Source organism: Salmo trutta, chromosome 5 (assembly GCF_901001165.1).
Source record: "Salmo trutta chromosome 5, fSalTru1.1, whole genome shotgun sequence".
In the NCBI taxonomy this organism is placed as follows: Eukaryota; Metazoa; Chordata; class Actinopteri; order Salmoniformes; family Salmonidae; genus Salmo; species Salmo trutta.
Genome location: NC_042961.1, coordinates 63934733 through 63950053, shown reverse-complemented (window position 1 = coordinate 63950053; position 15321 = coordinate 63934733).

Genomic DNA, 15321 nt, shown 5'->3' with positions numbered 1-15321 from the left:
CTCAGTCCTCCATGGAATGAGTTTGACAACCCTGATTTAGTGCCCAGGGCCTCAACTTGGATCAGGGCCTTAGTCTTGGACTGTTTTCCCCAGTTCTTACTGTTTTCACACTTTAATAACTCAAGTTTGTTTCATCTACACGTCATATGAGAATGTCTCAAACTCAAATCTGGCTAGAACTGTTGCGTGGATACAAACTGAAATACAACAGAAAGTGTGTAGAGTTTTCCTGGGTGTCAGTCTGTTTCTGATCTCTTACCAACTCCTTAATGGTACTGTGATGTCACATCTTCATAATGGAGTTGTCAAGAGCACAAACTGTTCTGGGATCAGGCTAGTGTAGAGTTGCATGGTAATGTAATATAAAAGGGAAATGTTGTTTGTCCCTCTTCCATCACCAAGTCAAGTACAAAATGAACTACAGAGTAGCACCTTTATTGTTGCCTTTGATAGAAAAGACAAATTCATATATATTATTTCTGCATTTTATCAGTTTTTTTTCAGCTGAGTGTGCAGCTTAGTTGCATTGAAAACGACCATGTTATGAATCTGTGGCCTACAATGCTACATTTGGGCTCCCGAGTGACGCAGCGGACTAAGGCACTGCATCTCAGTGCTAGAGGCGTCACTACAGACACCTGGTTTGAATCCAGGCTGTATCACAACCGGCCGTGACCGGCCGTAATGTATCACTAGCCACCTTAAACAATGCTGCTTTATATGTTTTCATACCCTACATTACTCATCTCATATGTATATACTGTACTCTATACCATCTATTACATCTTGCCTATGCCGTTCAGCCATCACTCATTTATATATTTTTATGTACATATTCGTATTCATTCCTTTACACTTGTGTGTACAAGGTAGTTGTTGTGGAATTGGTAGATTACTTGTTAGATATTACTGCATGGTCAGAACTAGAAGCACAAGCATTTCGCTACACTCGCATTAACACCTGCTAACCATGTGTATGTGACAAATAACATTTGATTTGATTTGATTTGATTGGGAGTCCCATGGGCAGCACACAATTGGCCCAGTGTTGTCCGGGTTTGGCCGGTGTAGGCCGTCATTTTAAATAAGAATTTGTTCTAAACTAACTTGGCGAGGTAAATAAAGGTAAAAGAAAAATGTTTGCATTAAGATTTTTTCAAATATTACATAATATTTTTAATTATGTTGTACTTTGTCAAACATCCATCCTAACACATATTGTAAACCACGTACTTATATGTTTTGTTATGTTGTTTTGTGTCTGTTATCTTGTAGAACAACATTGAAGGTTTGTATCTGTCATTTGATGTGGAACATAAATGAATCATGAATAGAATTCTACACTACCAATTATCCTTTGTGATGTGTTAATTCAGTATTTAATCTAAAATGAAACTTGGATGTACAATGAATATGAAGGGGGCTAGGGGGCAGTATTTTGACGTCCGGATGAAAAGCGTGCCCAAAGTAAACTGCCTGTTACTCAGGCCCAGAAGCTAGGATATGCATATAATTGGTAGGTTTGGATAGAAACCACTCTAAAGTTTCTAAAACTGTTAGAATAATGTCTGTGAGTATAACAGAACTGATATTGCAGGCGAAACCCCGAGGACAAACCACCCCCCCAAAAAAAATTCAGCATTCCACTGTTTTCAATGGCTGTCACTTTTATTATAAGGCGAAATCCTCCCAGATTGCAGTTCCTAGGGCTTCCACTAGATCATCAAATAAAATAAAATAAAATAAAATGTATTTATGTAGCCCTTCTTACATCAGCTGATATCTCAAAATGCTGTACAGAAACCCAGCCTAAAACCCCAAACAGCAAGCAATGCAGGTGTAGAAGCACGATGGCTAGGAAAAACTCCCTAGAAAGGCCAAAACCTAGGAAGAAACCTAGAGAGGAACCAGGCTGTCAACAGTCTTTACAAAGAGTTTCAGGCTGGTGTTTGGAAAACTGAGCAAGAAGTTGTAGTTTTTCTAAGTGGCTCCCATTTTGGCTGTAGTATTGCCATGCACGTGGATGGAAGCGCGTTCTTTGTTATTTATCTCTGGTAATGAACATACTTTTCTCCATCTTAAATTTTATAGTTTATTTACGTATTAGGGTACCTGAGGTTTCTTTCAATCTACCTCCAAGAAAATAGAAAACAACAGCAACTAGGATGATCACCAAAACAATATATTTCAGTGGGGACCAAAACTTGTAGATTTACATGCTGTTTGTACTCGCCACAGACACACTCGTACACACCCATGTCATTGTACTCAGCTGAGGAGATGGTTAGAGAGAATTTTTCCATCCCTATTTTCAAACCACTTCTTAAAAAATCCCTCACCTGTGGTTAAATTATCTCCATCAAGTTTAGGAGCCTCCATCGTGATGATGGACCCTGATTTTGCTTCCTGATAACGCCTCAACTCGATGACAACACCATGATCCAGAGCAGGGGAGTGTAACTGGGTCATTCAACATCACTGTTACATTGATAGGATGATACAAGGAGGATTTTGCAACAAGTGTAAGCAGGACCAAGGTGATGACTCTTTTCCATAATCAAGGCAGTTCTCAAACCCTCAATCTGGCTTCAGGGTACTTTGTTGTTGCAGCTTCCTTCTGATTTCTTTTCACTCAGCAAACACGTTGTTTATAAAGGAAAGATTTTCGGGAAGATGGTGGCTCCTCCCCCTTATCCCTAGAATGCTCCTCCCCTTACCGAGGTTTATACTGCTGCTGTTTTTGTTCCAGACTTCTGGATGCAAGCAATTTTTTTTTTTTTTATAAGAGCGTTACATTACACACTAATACGTTTCACAAATATAATGTAAACTAATGTAGTTAATTAACTTTTTTATTGGACGTGTAAATGTAACTGGTAAAGTAGTATAGTAATAGATTGGTCTCGTAGAGATTCAGCGGTAGAGAGGCAACGGTAGAGAGGCATGTGTAGGCTACATTTCGCTTGGTATGCTTGGTCCTGATTAGATAACTTTGATGTCTACTGTTTTCTAAAACAGATTTATTTTATAGTGACTGACTGGACTGTACATTTCGAACCCCAGTTCACTCAGATAGCCGTACCTAATGAGTGTTATTGTAGATATTGAGAGACGACTGTAGATTACTAGAGCACTGTGGAGTCGAGAGTATTGTCAGAACCGAGACACTGACATGCAGAAGACAGTCAGTTTCATACCAGAACAAAGACGGAAGATACCACAGCCACTGCAGCACATGGAATTCTGCCTAACCAGCTGCGATAGGAGCTTTGATCAGCTGTGCCACGAGCAGAGCGTCTTTCACGGACGAGTGAAAGACGCTCGTCCGTCGAACCAAAACGAGCAACACCCCAGATTGCAGAGCTGCTCAGCGGCTTCACCTGCCGCTGACTGTCGTCTCCTCACACAGCCCAGACGTTATTCTCCCGTCAAACCTCTTTTCAGCGTCAAACCAGCAGACTAAACCTACTACCATTACCCATATCAAACCACGTCCTCAGAGTCATTTATTATAAATCATAATATCACTGCCTACACTATAATTTACACATTATATCATTATTTTCCTTCGGTAATTAAAATACCTGACTACATTCAATGTATATAACAAATAAGTACATTCTGGGGGCGTAGTAGTTTATTATAGTAGTTTATTATTGTAGTTTATTATTGTAGTTTATTATTGTAGTTTATTATAGTAGTTTATTATAGTAGTTTATTATAGTAGTTTATTATAGTGGTTTATTATAGTAGTTTATTATAGTAGTTCATTATAGTAGTTCATTATAGTAGTTTATTATGGTAGTTTATTATTGTAGTTTATTATAGTAGTTTATTATAGTAGTTTATTATAGTGGTTTATTATAGTAGTTTATTATTGTAGTTCATTATAGTAGTTCATTATAGTAGTTTATTATTGTAGTTTATTATAGTAGTTTATTATTGTAGTTTATTATAGTAGTTTATTATAGTAGTTTATTATAGTAGTTTATTATGGTAGTTTATTATTGTAGTTTATTATAGTTGTTAATTTTAGTGGTTTATTATAGTAGTTTATTATGGTAGTTTATTATTGTAGTTTATTATTGTAGTTTATTATAGTAGTTAATTATAGTGGTTTATTATAGTAGTTTATTATGGTAGTTTATTATAGTAGTTTATTATAGTAGTTAATTATTGTAGTTTATTATTGTCACGTTCTGACCAGTAAAGGGGTTATTTGTTATTGTAGTTTGGTCAGGACGTGGCAGGGGGTGTTTGTTTTATGTGGTTCGGGGTTTGTTGGGCTATGTATTATGTAGGAGGGGTGTTTGTTTAGAGTGTTTCGGGGTTTTTGGGCTATGTTCTTGTTAGTTTATTTCTATGTTAGTTCTAGTCTTTCTATGTCTATGTTTAGTTAATGGGGTTGACCTTCAATTGGAAGCAGCTGCTCCTTGTTGATTCTAATTGAAGGTCTTATTTAAGAAGGGTGTTTTTCTATGGGATTTGTGGTTAGTTGTCTCCTGTTTAGTGTCTGTGCACCTGACAGGACTGTTAGTGTCGTTCATTGTTTTGTATACGTGATTTGTTTGTTTTTTCCTTCTTTTGAGTATTAAAGAAGATGAGTATACACATTCCCGCTGCACCTTGGTCCAATCCTTACGATGCCCATTACAATTATAGTAGTTTTTTATAGTTGTTCATTATAGTAGTTCATTATAGTAGTTTATTATGGTAGTTTATTATAGTAGTTTATTTTAGTAGTTTATTATGGTAGTTTATTATGGTAGTTTATTATAGTAGTTTATTATAGTAGTTTATTATAGTAGTCTATTATTGTAGTTTATTATAGTAGTTAATTATTGTAGTTTATTATTGTAGTTCATTATAGCAATTTATTATAGTAGTTTATTATAGTAGTTAATTATTGTGGTTTATTATAGTAGTTTATTCAATTTTATTCAAGTAGAATATTTCCAATTTCCGAGTGTTAATAGTAACACAATTATAACACTACAGTCATAAATGTTAAAGTGTTAAAAACAGCAGTCAGATAAAAGCTATTCTTGAACCTGGTAGTGGAGGTGATCCTGCCCTTCCTCCACCCAGTCAGCCTGCCCGACCGTCCTGTACCTCCCTCTGGATGGCAGCAGTGGCAGAGTAGAGAGAGAAACCGATGAAGAGTGTCTGTCCTTTCCAACCAATAGCGGGGTAAGTCAGGGTGAAAGGATAGAGTGTCAACAAATTAGATGGCGGCGGAGTGCAGGTAGTGGAGGTGGAGCTCGTTGAGCAGTGTGTGTAGTTGGGGTGGCAGCGGAGTGCTGGTACTGTGGGTGTAGAGTGTGTAGTTGGGGTGGCAGCAGAGTGCTGGTACTGTGGGTGTAGTGTAGAGTGTGTAGTTGGGGTGGTAGCAGAGTGCTGGTACTGTGGGTGTAGTGTAGTGTAGTTGGGGTGGTAGCAGAGTGCTGGTACTGTGGGTGTAGTGTAGAGTAGTTGGGGTGTTAGCAGAGTGCTGGTACTGTGGGTGTAGTGTAGAGTAGTTGGGGTGGCAGCAGAGTGCTGGTACTGTGGGTGTAGTGTAGAGTGTGTAGTTGGGGTGGCAGCAGAGTGCTGGTACTGTGGGTGTAGTGTAGAGTGTGTAGTTGGGGTGGCAGCAGAGTGCTGGTACTGTGGGTGTAGTGTAGTGTAGTGTAGTTGGGGTGGTAGCAGAGTGCTGGTTCTGTGGGTGTAGTGTAGAGTGTGTAGTTGGGGTGACAGCAGAGTGCTGGTACTGTGGGTGTAGTGTAGTGTAGTGTAGTTGGTGTGGCAGCAGAGTCCTGGTACTGTGGGTGTAGGGTAGAGTAGTTGGGGTGGTAGCAGAGTGCTGGTACTGTGGGTGTAGTGTAGAGTAGTTGGGGTGGTAGCAGAGTGCTGGTACTGTGGGTGTAGTGTAGAGTAGTTGGGGTGGTAGCAGAGTGCTGGTACTGTGGGTGTAGTGTAGAGTAGTGGGGGTGGTAGCAGAGTGCTGGTACTGTGGGTGTAGTGTAGTGAAGTTGGGGTGGTAGCAGAGTGCTGGTACTGTGGGTGTAGTGTAGAGTGTGTAGTTGGGGTGGCAGCAGAGTGCTGGTACTGTGGGTGTAGTGTAGTGTAGTTGGGGTGGTAGCAGAGTGCTGGTACTGTGGGTGTAGTGTAGTGTAGTTGGGGTGGTAGCAGAGTGCTGGTACTGTGGCTGTAGTGTAGAGTGTGTAGTTGGGGTGGTAGCAGAGTGCTGGTACTGTGGGTGTAGTGTAGAGTAGTTGGGGTGGTAGCAGAGTGCTGGTACTGTGGGTGTAGTGTAGTATAGTGTAGTTGGGGTGGTAGCAGAGTGCTGGTACTGTGGTTGTAGAGTGTGTAGTTGGGGTGGTAGCAGAGTGCTGGTACTGTGGGTGTAGTGTAGTGTAGTTGGGGTGGCAGCAGAGTGCTGGTACTGTGGGTGTAGTGTAGTTGGGCTGGTAGCAGAGTGCTGGTACTGTGGGTGTAGTGTAGAGTGTGTAGTTGGGGTGGCAGCAGAGTGCTGGTACTATGGGTGTAGTGTAGTGTAGTTGGGGTGGCAGCAGAGTGCTGGTACTGTGGGTGTAGTTTAGTGTAGTTGGGGTGGTAGCAGAGTGCTTGTACTGTGGGTGTAGTGTAGTGTAGTTGGGGTGGTAGCAGAGTGCTGGTACTGTGGGTGTAGTGTAGTGTAGTTGGGGTGGCAGCAGAGTGCTGGTACTGTGTGTGTAGTGTAGTGTAGTTGGTGTGGCAGCAGAGTGCTGGTACTGTGGGTGTAGTGTAGTGTAGTTGGGGTGGTAGCAGAGTGTGGTACTGTGGGTGTAGTGTAGAGTAGTTGGGGTGGTAGCAGAGTGCTGGTACTGTGGGTGTAGTATAGTGTAGTTGGGGTGGCAGCAGAGTGCTGGTACTGTGGGTGTAGTGTAGTGTAGTTGGGGTGGTAGCAGAGTGCTGGTACTGTGGGTGTAGTGTAGTGTAGTTGGGGTGGTAGCAGAGTGCTGGTACTGTGGGTGTAGTGTAGTGTAGTTGGGGTGGTAGCAGAGTGCTGGTACTGTGGGTATAGTGTAGAGTGTGTAGTTGGGGTGGTAGCAGAGTGCTGGTACTGTGGGTGTAGAGTAGTTGGGGTGGCAGCAGAGTGCTGGTACTGTGGGTGTAGTGTAGAGTGTGTAGTTGGGGTGGTAGCAGAGTGCTGGTACTGTGGGTGTAGTGTAGTGTAGTTGGGGTGGTAGCAGAGTGCTGGTAATGTGGGTGTAGTGTAGAGTAGTTGGGGTGGCAGCAGAGTGCTGGTACTGTGGGTGTAGTGTAGAGTGTGTAGTTGGGGTGGCAGCAGAGTGCTGGTACTGTGGGTGTAGTGTAGAGTGTGTAGTTGGGGTGGCAGCAGAGTGCTGGTACTGTGGGTGTAGTGTAGTGTAGTTGTGGTGGAATCAGAGTGCTGGTTCTGTGGGTGTAGTGTAGAGTGTGTAGTTGGGGTGACAGCAGAGTTCTGGTACTGTGGGTGTAGTGTAGAGTGTGTAGTTGGGGTGGTAGCAGAGTGCTGGTACTGTGGGTGTAGTGTAGTGTAGTTGGGGTGGTAGCAGAGTGCTGGTACTGTGGGTGTAGTGTAGTGTAGTTGGGCTGGTAGCAGAGTGCTGGTACTGTGGGTGTAGTGTAGAGTGTGTAGTTGGGGTGGCAGCAGAGTGCTGGTACTATGGGTGTAGTGTAGTGTAGTTGGGGTGGCAGCAGAGTGCTGGTACTGTGGGTGTAGTTTAGTGTAGTTGGGGTGGTAGCAGAGTGCTTGTACTGTGGGTGTAGTGTAGTGTAGTTGGGGTGGTAGCAGAGTGCTGGTACTGTGGGTGTAGTGTAGTGTAGTTGGGGTGGCAGCAGAGTGCTGGTACTGTGGGTGTAGTGTAGTGTAGTTGGTGTGGCAGCAGAGTGCTGGTACTGTGGGTGTAGTGTAGTGTAGTTGGGGCTGTAGCAGAGTGCTGGTACTGTGGGTGTAGTGTAGAGTAGTTGGGGTGGTAGCAGAGTGCTGGTACTGTGGGTGTAGTATAGTGTAGTTGGGGTGGCAGCAGAGTGCTGGTACTGTGGGTGTAGTGTAGTGTAGTGTAGTTGGGGTGGTAGCAGAGTGCTGGTACTGTGGGTGTAGTGTAGTGTAGTTGGGGTGGTAGCAGAGTGCTGGTACTGTGGGTGTAGTGTAGTGTAGTTGGGGTGGTAGCAGAGTGCTGGTACTGTGGGTATAGTGTAGAGTGTGTAGTTGGGGTGGTAGCAGAGTGCTGGTACTGTGGGTGTGGAGTAGTTGGGGTGGCAGCAGAGTGCTGGTACTGTGGGTGTAGTGTAGAGTGTGTAGTTGGGGTGGTAGCAGAGTGCTGGTACTGTGGGTGTAGTGTAGTGTAGTTGGGGTGGTAGCAGAGTGCTGGTAATGTGGGTGTAGTGTAGAGTAGTTGGGGTGGCAGCAGAGTGCTGGTACTGTGGGTGTAGTGTAGAGTGTGTAGTTGGGGTGGCAGCAGAGTGCTGGTACTGTGGGTGTAGTGTAGAGTGTGTAGTTGGGGTGGCAGCAGAGTGCTGGTACTGTGGGTGTAGTGTAGTGTAGTTGTGGTGGAATCAGAGTGCTGGTTCTGTGGGTGTAGTGTAGAGTGTGTAGTTGGGGTGACAGCAGAGTGCTGGTACTGTGGGTGTAGTGTAGTGTAGTGTAGTTGGTGTGGCAGCAGAGTCCTGGTACTGTGGGAGTAGGGTAGAGTAGTTGGGGTGGTAGCAGAGTGCTGGTACTGTGGGTGTAGTGTAGAGTAGTTGGGGTGGTAGCAGAGTGCTGGTACTGTGGGTGTAGTGTAGAGTAGTTGGGGTGGTAGCAGAGTGCTGGTACTGTGGGTGTAGTGTAGAGTAGTGGGGGTGAGAGCAGAGTGCTGGTACTGTGGGTGTAGTGTAGTGAAGTTGGGGTGGTAGCAGAGTGCTGGTACTGTGGGTGTAGTGTAGAGTGTGTAGTTGGGTTGGCAGCAGAGTGCTGGTACTGTGGGTGTAGTGTAGTGTAGTTGGGGTGGTAGCAGAGTGCTGGTACTGTGGGTGTAGTGTATTGTAGTTGGGGTGGTAGCAGAGTGCTGGTACTGTGGCTGTAGTGTAGAGTGTGTAGTTGGGGTGGTAGCAGAGTGCTGGTACTGTGGGTGTAGTGTAGTGTAGTTGGGGTGGTAGCAGAGTGCTGGTACTGTGGGTGTAGTGTAGTGTAGTTGGGGTGGTAGCAGAGTGCTGGTACTGTGGCTGTAGTGTAGAGTGTGTAGTTGGGGTGGTAGCAGAGTGCTGGTACTATGGGTGTAGTGTAGAGTAGTGGGGGTGGTAGCAGAGTGCTGGTACTGTGGGAGTAGTGTAGTGAAGTTGGGGTGGTAGCAGAGTGCTGGTACTGTGGGTGTAGTGTAGTGTAGTTGGGGTGGTAGCAGAGTGCTGGTACTGTGGCTGTAGTGTAGAGTGTGTAGTTGGGGTGGTAGCAGAGTGCTGGTACTGTGGGTGTAGTGTAGAGTAGTGGGGGTGGTAGCAGAGTGCTGGTACTGTGGGTGTAGTGTAGTGAAGTTGGGGTGGTAGCAGAGTGCTGGTACTGTGGGTGTAGTGTAGAGTGTGTAGTTGGGGTGGCAGCAGAGTGCTGGTACTGTGGGTGTAGTGTAGTGTAGTTGGGGTGGTAGCAGAGTGCTGGTACTGTGGGTGTAGTGTAGTGTAGTTGGGGTGGTAGCAGAGTGCTGGTACTGTGGCTCTAGTGTAGAGTGTGTAGTTGTGGTGGTAGCAGAGTGCTGGTACTGTGGGTGTAGTGTAGAGTAGTTGGGGTGGTAGCAGAGTGCTGGTACTGTGGGTGTAGTGTAGTATAGTGTAGTTGGGGTGGTAGCAGAGTGCTGGTACTGTGGCTCTAGTGTAGAGTGTGTAGTTGTGGTGGTAGCAGAGTGCTGGTACTGTGGGTGTAGTGTAGAGTAGTTGGGGTGGTAGCAGAGTGCTGGTACTGTGGGTGTAGTGTAGTGTAGTGTAGTTGGGGTGGTAGCAGAGTGCTGGTACTGTGGCTCTAGTGTAGAGTGTGTAGTTGTGGTGGTAGCAGAGTGCTGGTACTGTGGGTGTAGTGTAGAGCAGTTGGGGTGGTAGCAGAGTGCTGGTACTGTGGGTGTAGAGTGTGTAGTTGGGGTGGTAGCAGAGTGCTGGTACTGTGGGTGTAGTGTAGTGTTGTTGGGGTGGTAGCAGAGTGCTGGTACTGTGGGTGTAGTGTAGAGCAGTTGGGGTGGTAGCAGAGTGCTGGTACTGTGGGTGTAGTATAGTGTAGTTGGGGTGGCAGCAGAGTGCTGGTACTGTGGGTGTAGTGTAGTGTAGTTGGGGTGGTAGCAGAGTGCTGGTACTGTGGGTGTAGTGTAGTGTAGTTGGGGTGGTAGCAGAGTGCTGGTACTGTGGGTATAGTGTAGAGTGTGTAGTTGGGGTGGTAGCAGAGTGCTGGTACTGTGGGTGTAGAGTAGTTGGGATGGCAGCAGAGTGCTGGTACTGTGGGTGTAGTGTAGAGTGTGTAGTTGGGGTGGTAGCAGAGTGCTGGTACTGTGGGTGTAGTGTAGTGTAGTTGGGGTGGTAGCAGCGTGCTGGTACTGTGGGTATAGTGTAGAGTGTGTAGTTGGGGTGGTAGCAGAGTGCTGGTACTGTGGGTGTAGAGTAGTTGGGGTGGCAGCAGAGTGCTGGTACTGTGGGTGTAGTGTAGAGTGTGTAGTTGGGGTGGTAGCAGAGTGCTGGTACTGTGGGTGTAGTGTAGTGTAGTTGGGGTGGTAGCAGAGTGCTGGTACTGTGGGTGTAGTGTAGAGTAGTTGGGGTGGCAGCAGAGTGCTGGTACTGTGGGTGTAGTGTAGAGAGTGTAGTTGGGGTGTTAGCAGAGTGCTGGTACTGTGGGTGTAGTGTAGAGTAGTTGGGGTGGCAGCAGAGTGCTGGTACTGTGGCTGTAGTGTAGAGTGTGTAGTTGGGGTGGCAGCAGAGTGCTGGTACTGTGGGTGTAGTGTAGAGTGTGTAGTTGGGGTGGCAGCAGAGTGCTGGTACTGTGGGTGTAGTGTAGTGTAGTTGGGGTGATAGCAGAGTGCTGGTTCTGTGGGTGTAGTGTAGAGTGTGTAGTTGGGGTGACAGCAGAGTGCTGGTACTGTGGGTGTAGTGTAGTGTAGTGTAGTTGGTGTGGCAGCAGAGTCCTGGTACTGTGGGTGTAGGGTAGAGTAGTTGGGGTGGTAGCAGAGTGCTGGTACTGTGGGTGTAGTGTAGAGTAGTTGGGGTGGTAGCAGAGTGCTGGTACTGTGGGTGTAGTGTAGAGTAGTTGGGGTGGTAGCAGAGTGCTGGTACTGTGGGTGTAGTATAGTGTAGTTGTGGTGGTAGCAGAGTGCTGGTACTGTGGGTGTAGTGTAGTGAAGTTGGGGTGGTAGCAGAGTGCTGGTACTGTGGGTTTAGTGTAGAGTGTGTAGTTGGGGTGGCAGCAGAGTGCTGGTACTGTGGGTGTAGTGTAGTGTAGTGTAGTTGGGGTGGTAGCAGAGTGCTGGTACTGTGGGTGTAGTGTAGTGTAGTTGGGGTGGTAGCAGAGTGCTGGTACTTTGGCTGTAGTGTAGAGTGTGTAGTTGGGGTGGTAGCAGAGTGCTGGTACTGTGGGTGTAGTGTAGTGTAGTTGGGGTGGTAGCAGAGTGCTGGTACTGTGGGTGTAGTGTAGAGTAGTTGGGGTGGCAGCAGAGTGCTGGTACTGTGGGTGTAGTGTAGAGAGTGTAGTTGGGGTGTTAGCAGAGTGCTGGTACTGTGGGTGTAGTGTAGAGTAGTTGGGGTGGCAGCAGAGTGCTGGTACTGTGGCTGTAGTGTAGAGTGTGTAGTTGGGGTGGCAGCAGAGTGCTGGTACTGTGGGTGTAGTGTAGAGTGTGTAGTTGGGGTGGCAGCAGAGTGCTGGTACTGTTGGTGTAGTGTAGTGTAGTTGGGGTGGTAGCAGAGTGCTGGTTCTGTGGGTGTAGTGTAGAGTGTGTAGTTGGGGTGACAGCAGAGTGCTGGTACTGTGGGTGTAGTGTAGTGTAGTGTAGTTGGTGTGGCAGCAGAGTCCTGGTACTGTGGGTGTAGGGTAGAGTAGTTGGGGTGGTAGCAGAGTGCTGGTACTGTGGGTGTAGTGTAGAGTAGTTGTGGTGGTAGCAGAGTGCTGGTACTGTGGGTGTAGTGTAGTGAAGTTGGGGTGGTAGCAGAGTGCTGGTACTGTGGGTGTAGTGTAGAGTGTGTAGTTGGGGTGGCAGCAGAGTGCTGGTACTGTGGGTGTAGTGTAGTGTAGTTGGGGTGGTAGCAGAGTGCTGGTACTGTGGGTGTAGTGTAGTGTAGTTGGGGTGGTAGCAGAGTGCTGGTACTTTGGCTGTAGTGTAGAGTGTGTAGTTGGGGTGGTAGCAGAGTGCTGGTACTGTGGGTGTAGTGTAGAGTAGTTGGGGTGGTAGCAGAGTGCTGGTACTGTGGGTGTAGAGTGTGTAGTTGGGGTGGTAGCAGAGTGCTGGTACTGTGGGTGTAGTGTAGTGTAGTTGGGGTGGCAGCAGAGTGCTGGTACTGTGGGTGTAGTGTAGAGTGTGTAGTTGGGGTGGCAGCAGAGTGCTGGTACTGTGGGTGTAGTGTAGAGTGTGTAGTTGGGGTGGCAGCAGAGTGCTGGTACTGTGGGTGTAGTGTAGTGTAGTGTAGTTGGGGTGGTAGCAGAGTGCTGGTTCTGTGGGTGTAGTGTAGAGTGTGTAGTTGGGGTGACAGCAGAGTGCTGGTACTGTGGGTGTAGTGTAGTGTAGTGTAGTTGGTGTGGCAGCAGAGTCCTGGTACTGTGGGTGTAGTGTAGAGTGTGTAGTTGGGGTGGCAGCAGAGTGCTGGTACTGTGGGTGTAGTGTAGTGTAGTGTAGTTGGGGTGGTAGCAGAGTGCTGGTTCTGTGGGTGTAGTGTAGAGTCTGTAGTTTGGGTGACAGCAGAGTGCTGGTACTGTGGGTGTAGTGTAGTGTAGTGTAGTTGGGGTGGCAGCAGAGTGCTGGTACTATGGGTGTAGTGTAGTTGGGGTGGCAGCAGAGTGCTGGTACTGTGGGTGTAGTTTAGTGTAGTTGGGGTGGTAGCAGAGTGCTTGTACTGTGGGTGTAGTGTAGTGTAGTTGGGGTGGTAGCAGAGTGCTGGTACTGTGGGTGTAGTGTAGTGTAGTTGGGGTGGCAGCAGAGTGCTGGTACTGTGGGTGTAGTGTGGTGTAGTTGGTGTGGCAGCAGAGTGCTGGTACTGTGGGTGTAGTGTAGTGTAGTTGGGGTGGTAGCAGAGTGCTGGTACTGTGGGTGTAGTGTAGAGTAGTTGTGGTGGTAGCAGAGTGCTGGTACTGTGGGTGTAGTATAGTGTAGTTGGGGTGGCAGCAGAGTGCTGGTACTGTGGGTGTAGTGTAGTGTAGTTGGGGTGGTAGCAGAGTGCTGGTACTGTGGGTGTAGTGTAGTGTAGTTGGGGTGGTAGCAGAGTGCTGGTACTGTGGGTGTAGTGTAGAGTGTGTAGTTGGGGTGGTAGCAGAGTGCTGGTACTGTGGGTGTAGTGTAGTGTAGTTGGGGTGGTAGCAGAGTGCTGGTACTGTGGGTGTAGTGTAGTGTAGTTGGGGTGGTAGCAGAGTGCTGGTACTGTGGGTGTAGTGTAGTGTAGTTGGGGTGGTAGCAGAGTGCTGGTACTGTGGGTATAGTGTAGAGTGTGTAGTTGGGGTGGTAGCAGAGTGCTGGTACTGTGGGTGTACAGTAGTTGGGGTGGCAGCAGAGTGCTGGTACTGTGGGTGTAGTGTAGAGTGTGTAGTTGGGGTGGCAGCAGAGTGCTGGTACTGTGGGTGTAGTGTAGTGTAGTTGGTGTGGCAGCAGAGTGCTGGTACTGTGGGTGTAGTGTAGTGTAGTTGGGGTGGTAGCAGAGTGCTGGTACTGTGGGTGTAGTGTAGAGTAGTTGGGATGGTAGCAGAGTGCTGGTACTGTGGGTGTAGTGTAGAGTAGTTGGGGTGGTAGCAGAGTGCTGGTACTGTGGGTGTAGTGTAGTATAGTGTAGTTGGGGTGGTAGCAGAGTGCTGGTACTGTGGGTGTAGAGTTTGTAGTTGGGGTGGTAGCAGAGTGCTGGTTCTGTGGGTGTAGTGTAGTGTAGTTGGGATGGTAGCAGAGTGCTGGTACTGTGGGTGTAGTGTAGAGTAGTTGGGGTGGTAGCAGAGTGCTGGTACTGTGGGTGTAGTGTAGAGTAGTTGGGGTGGTAGCAGAGTGCTGGTACTGTGGGTGTAGTGTAGTATAGTGTAGTTGGGGTGGTAGCAGAGTGCTGGTACTGTGGGTGTAGTATAGTGTAGTTGGGGTGGTAGCAGAGTGCTTGTACTGTGGGTGTAGTGTAGTGTAGTTGGGGTGGTAGCAGAGTGCTGGTACTGTGGGTGTAGTGTAGTGTAGTTGGGGTGGCAGCAGAGTGCTGGTACTGTGGGTGTAGTGTAGTGTAGTTGGTGTGGCAGCAGAGTGCTGGTACTGTGGGTGTAGTGTAGTGTAGTTGGAGTGGTAGCAGAGTGCTGGTACTGTGGGTGTAGTGTAGAGTAGTTGGGGTGGTAGCAGAGTGCTGGTACTGTGGGTGTAGTATAGTGCAGTTGCGGTGGCAGCAGAGTGCTGGTACTGTGGGTGTAGTGTAGTGTAGTTGGGGTGGTAGCAGAGTGCTGGTACCGTGGGTGTAGTGTAGTGTAGTTGGGGTGGTAGCAGAGTGCTGGTACTGTGGGTGTAGTGTAGAGTGTGTAGTTGGGGTGGTAGCAGAGTGCTGGTACTGTGGGTGTAGTGTAGTGTAGTTGGGGTGGTAGCAGAGTGCTGGTACTGTGTGTGTAGTGTAGAGTGTGTAGTTGGGGTGGTAGCAGAGTGCTGGTACTGTGGGTGTAGAGTAGTTGGGGTGGCAGCAGAGTGCTGGTACTGTGGGTGTAGTGTAGAGTGTGTAGTTGGGGTGGTAGCAGAGTGCTGGTACTGTGGGTGTAGAGTAGTTGGGGTGGCAGCAGAGTGCTGGTACTGTGGGTGTAGTGTAGAGTGTGTTGTTGGGATGGCAGCAGAGTGCTGGTACTGTGGGTGTAGTGTAGAGTAGTTGGGGTGGTAGCAGAGTGCTGGTACTGTGGGTGTAGTGTAGAGTGTGTAGTTGGGGTGGTAGCAGAGTGCTGGTACTGTGGGTGTAGAGTAGTTGGGGTGGCAGCAGAGTGCTGGTACTGTGGGTGTAGTGTAGAGTGTGTTGTTGGGATGGCAGCAGAGTGCTGGTACTGTGGGTGTAGTGTAGAGTAGTTGGGGTGGTAGCAGAGTGCTGGTACTGTGGGTGTAGTGTAGAGTTTGTTGTTGGTGTGGCAGCAGAGTGCTGGTACTGTGGGTGTAGTGTAGAGTGCGTAGATCC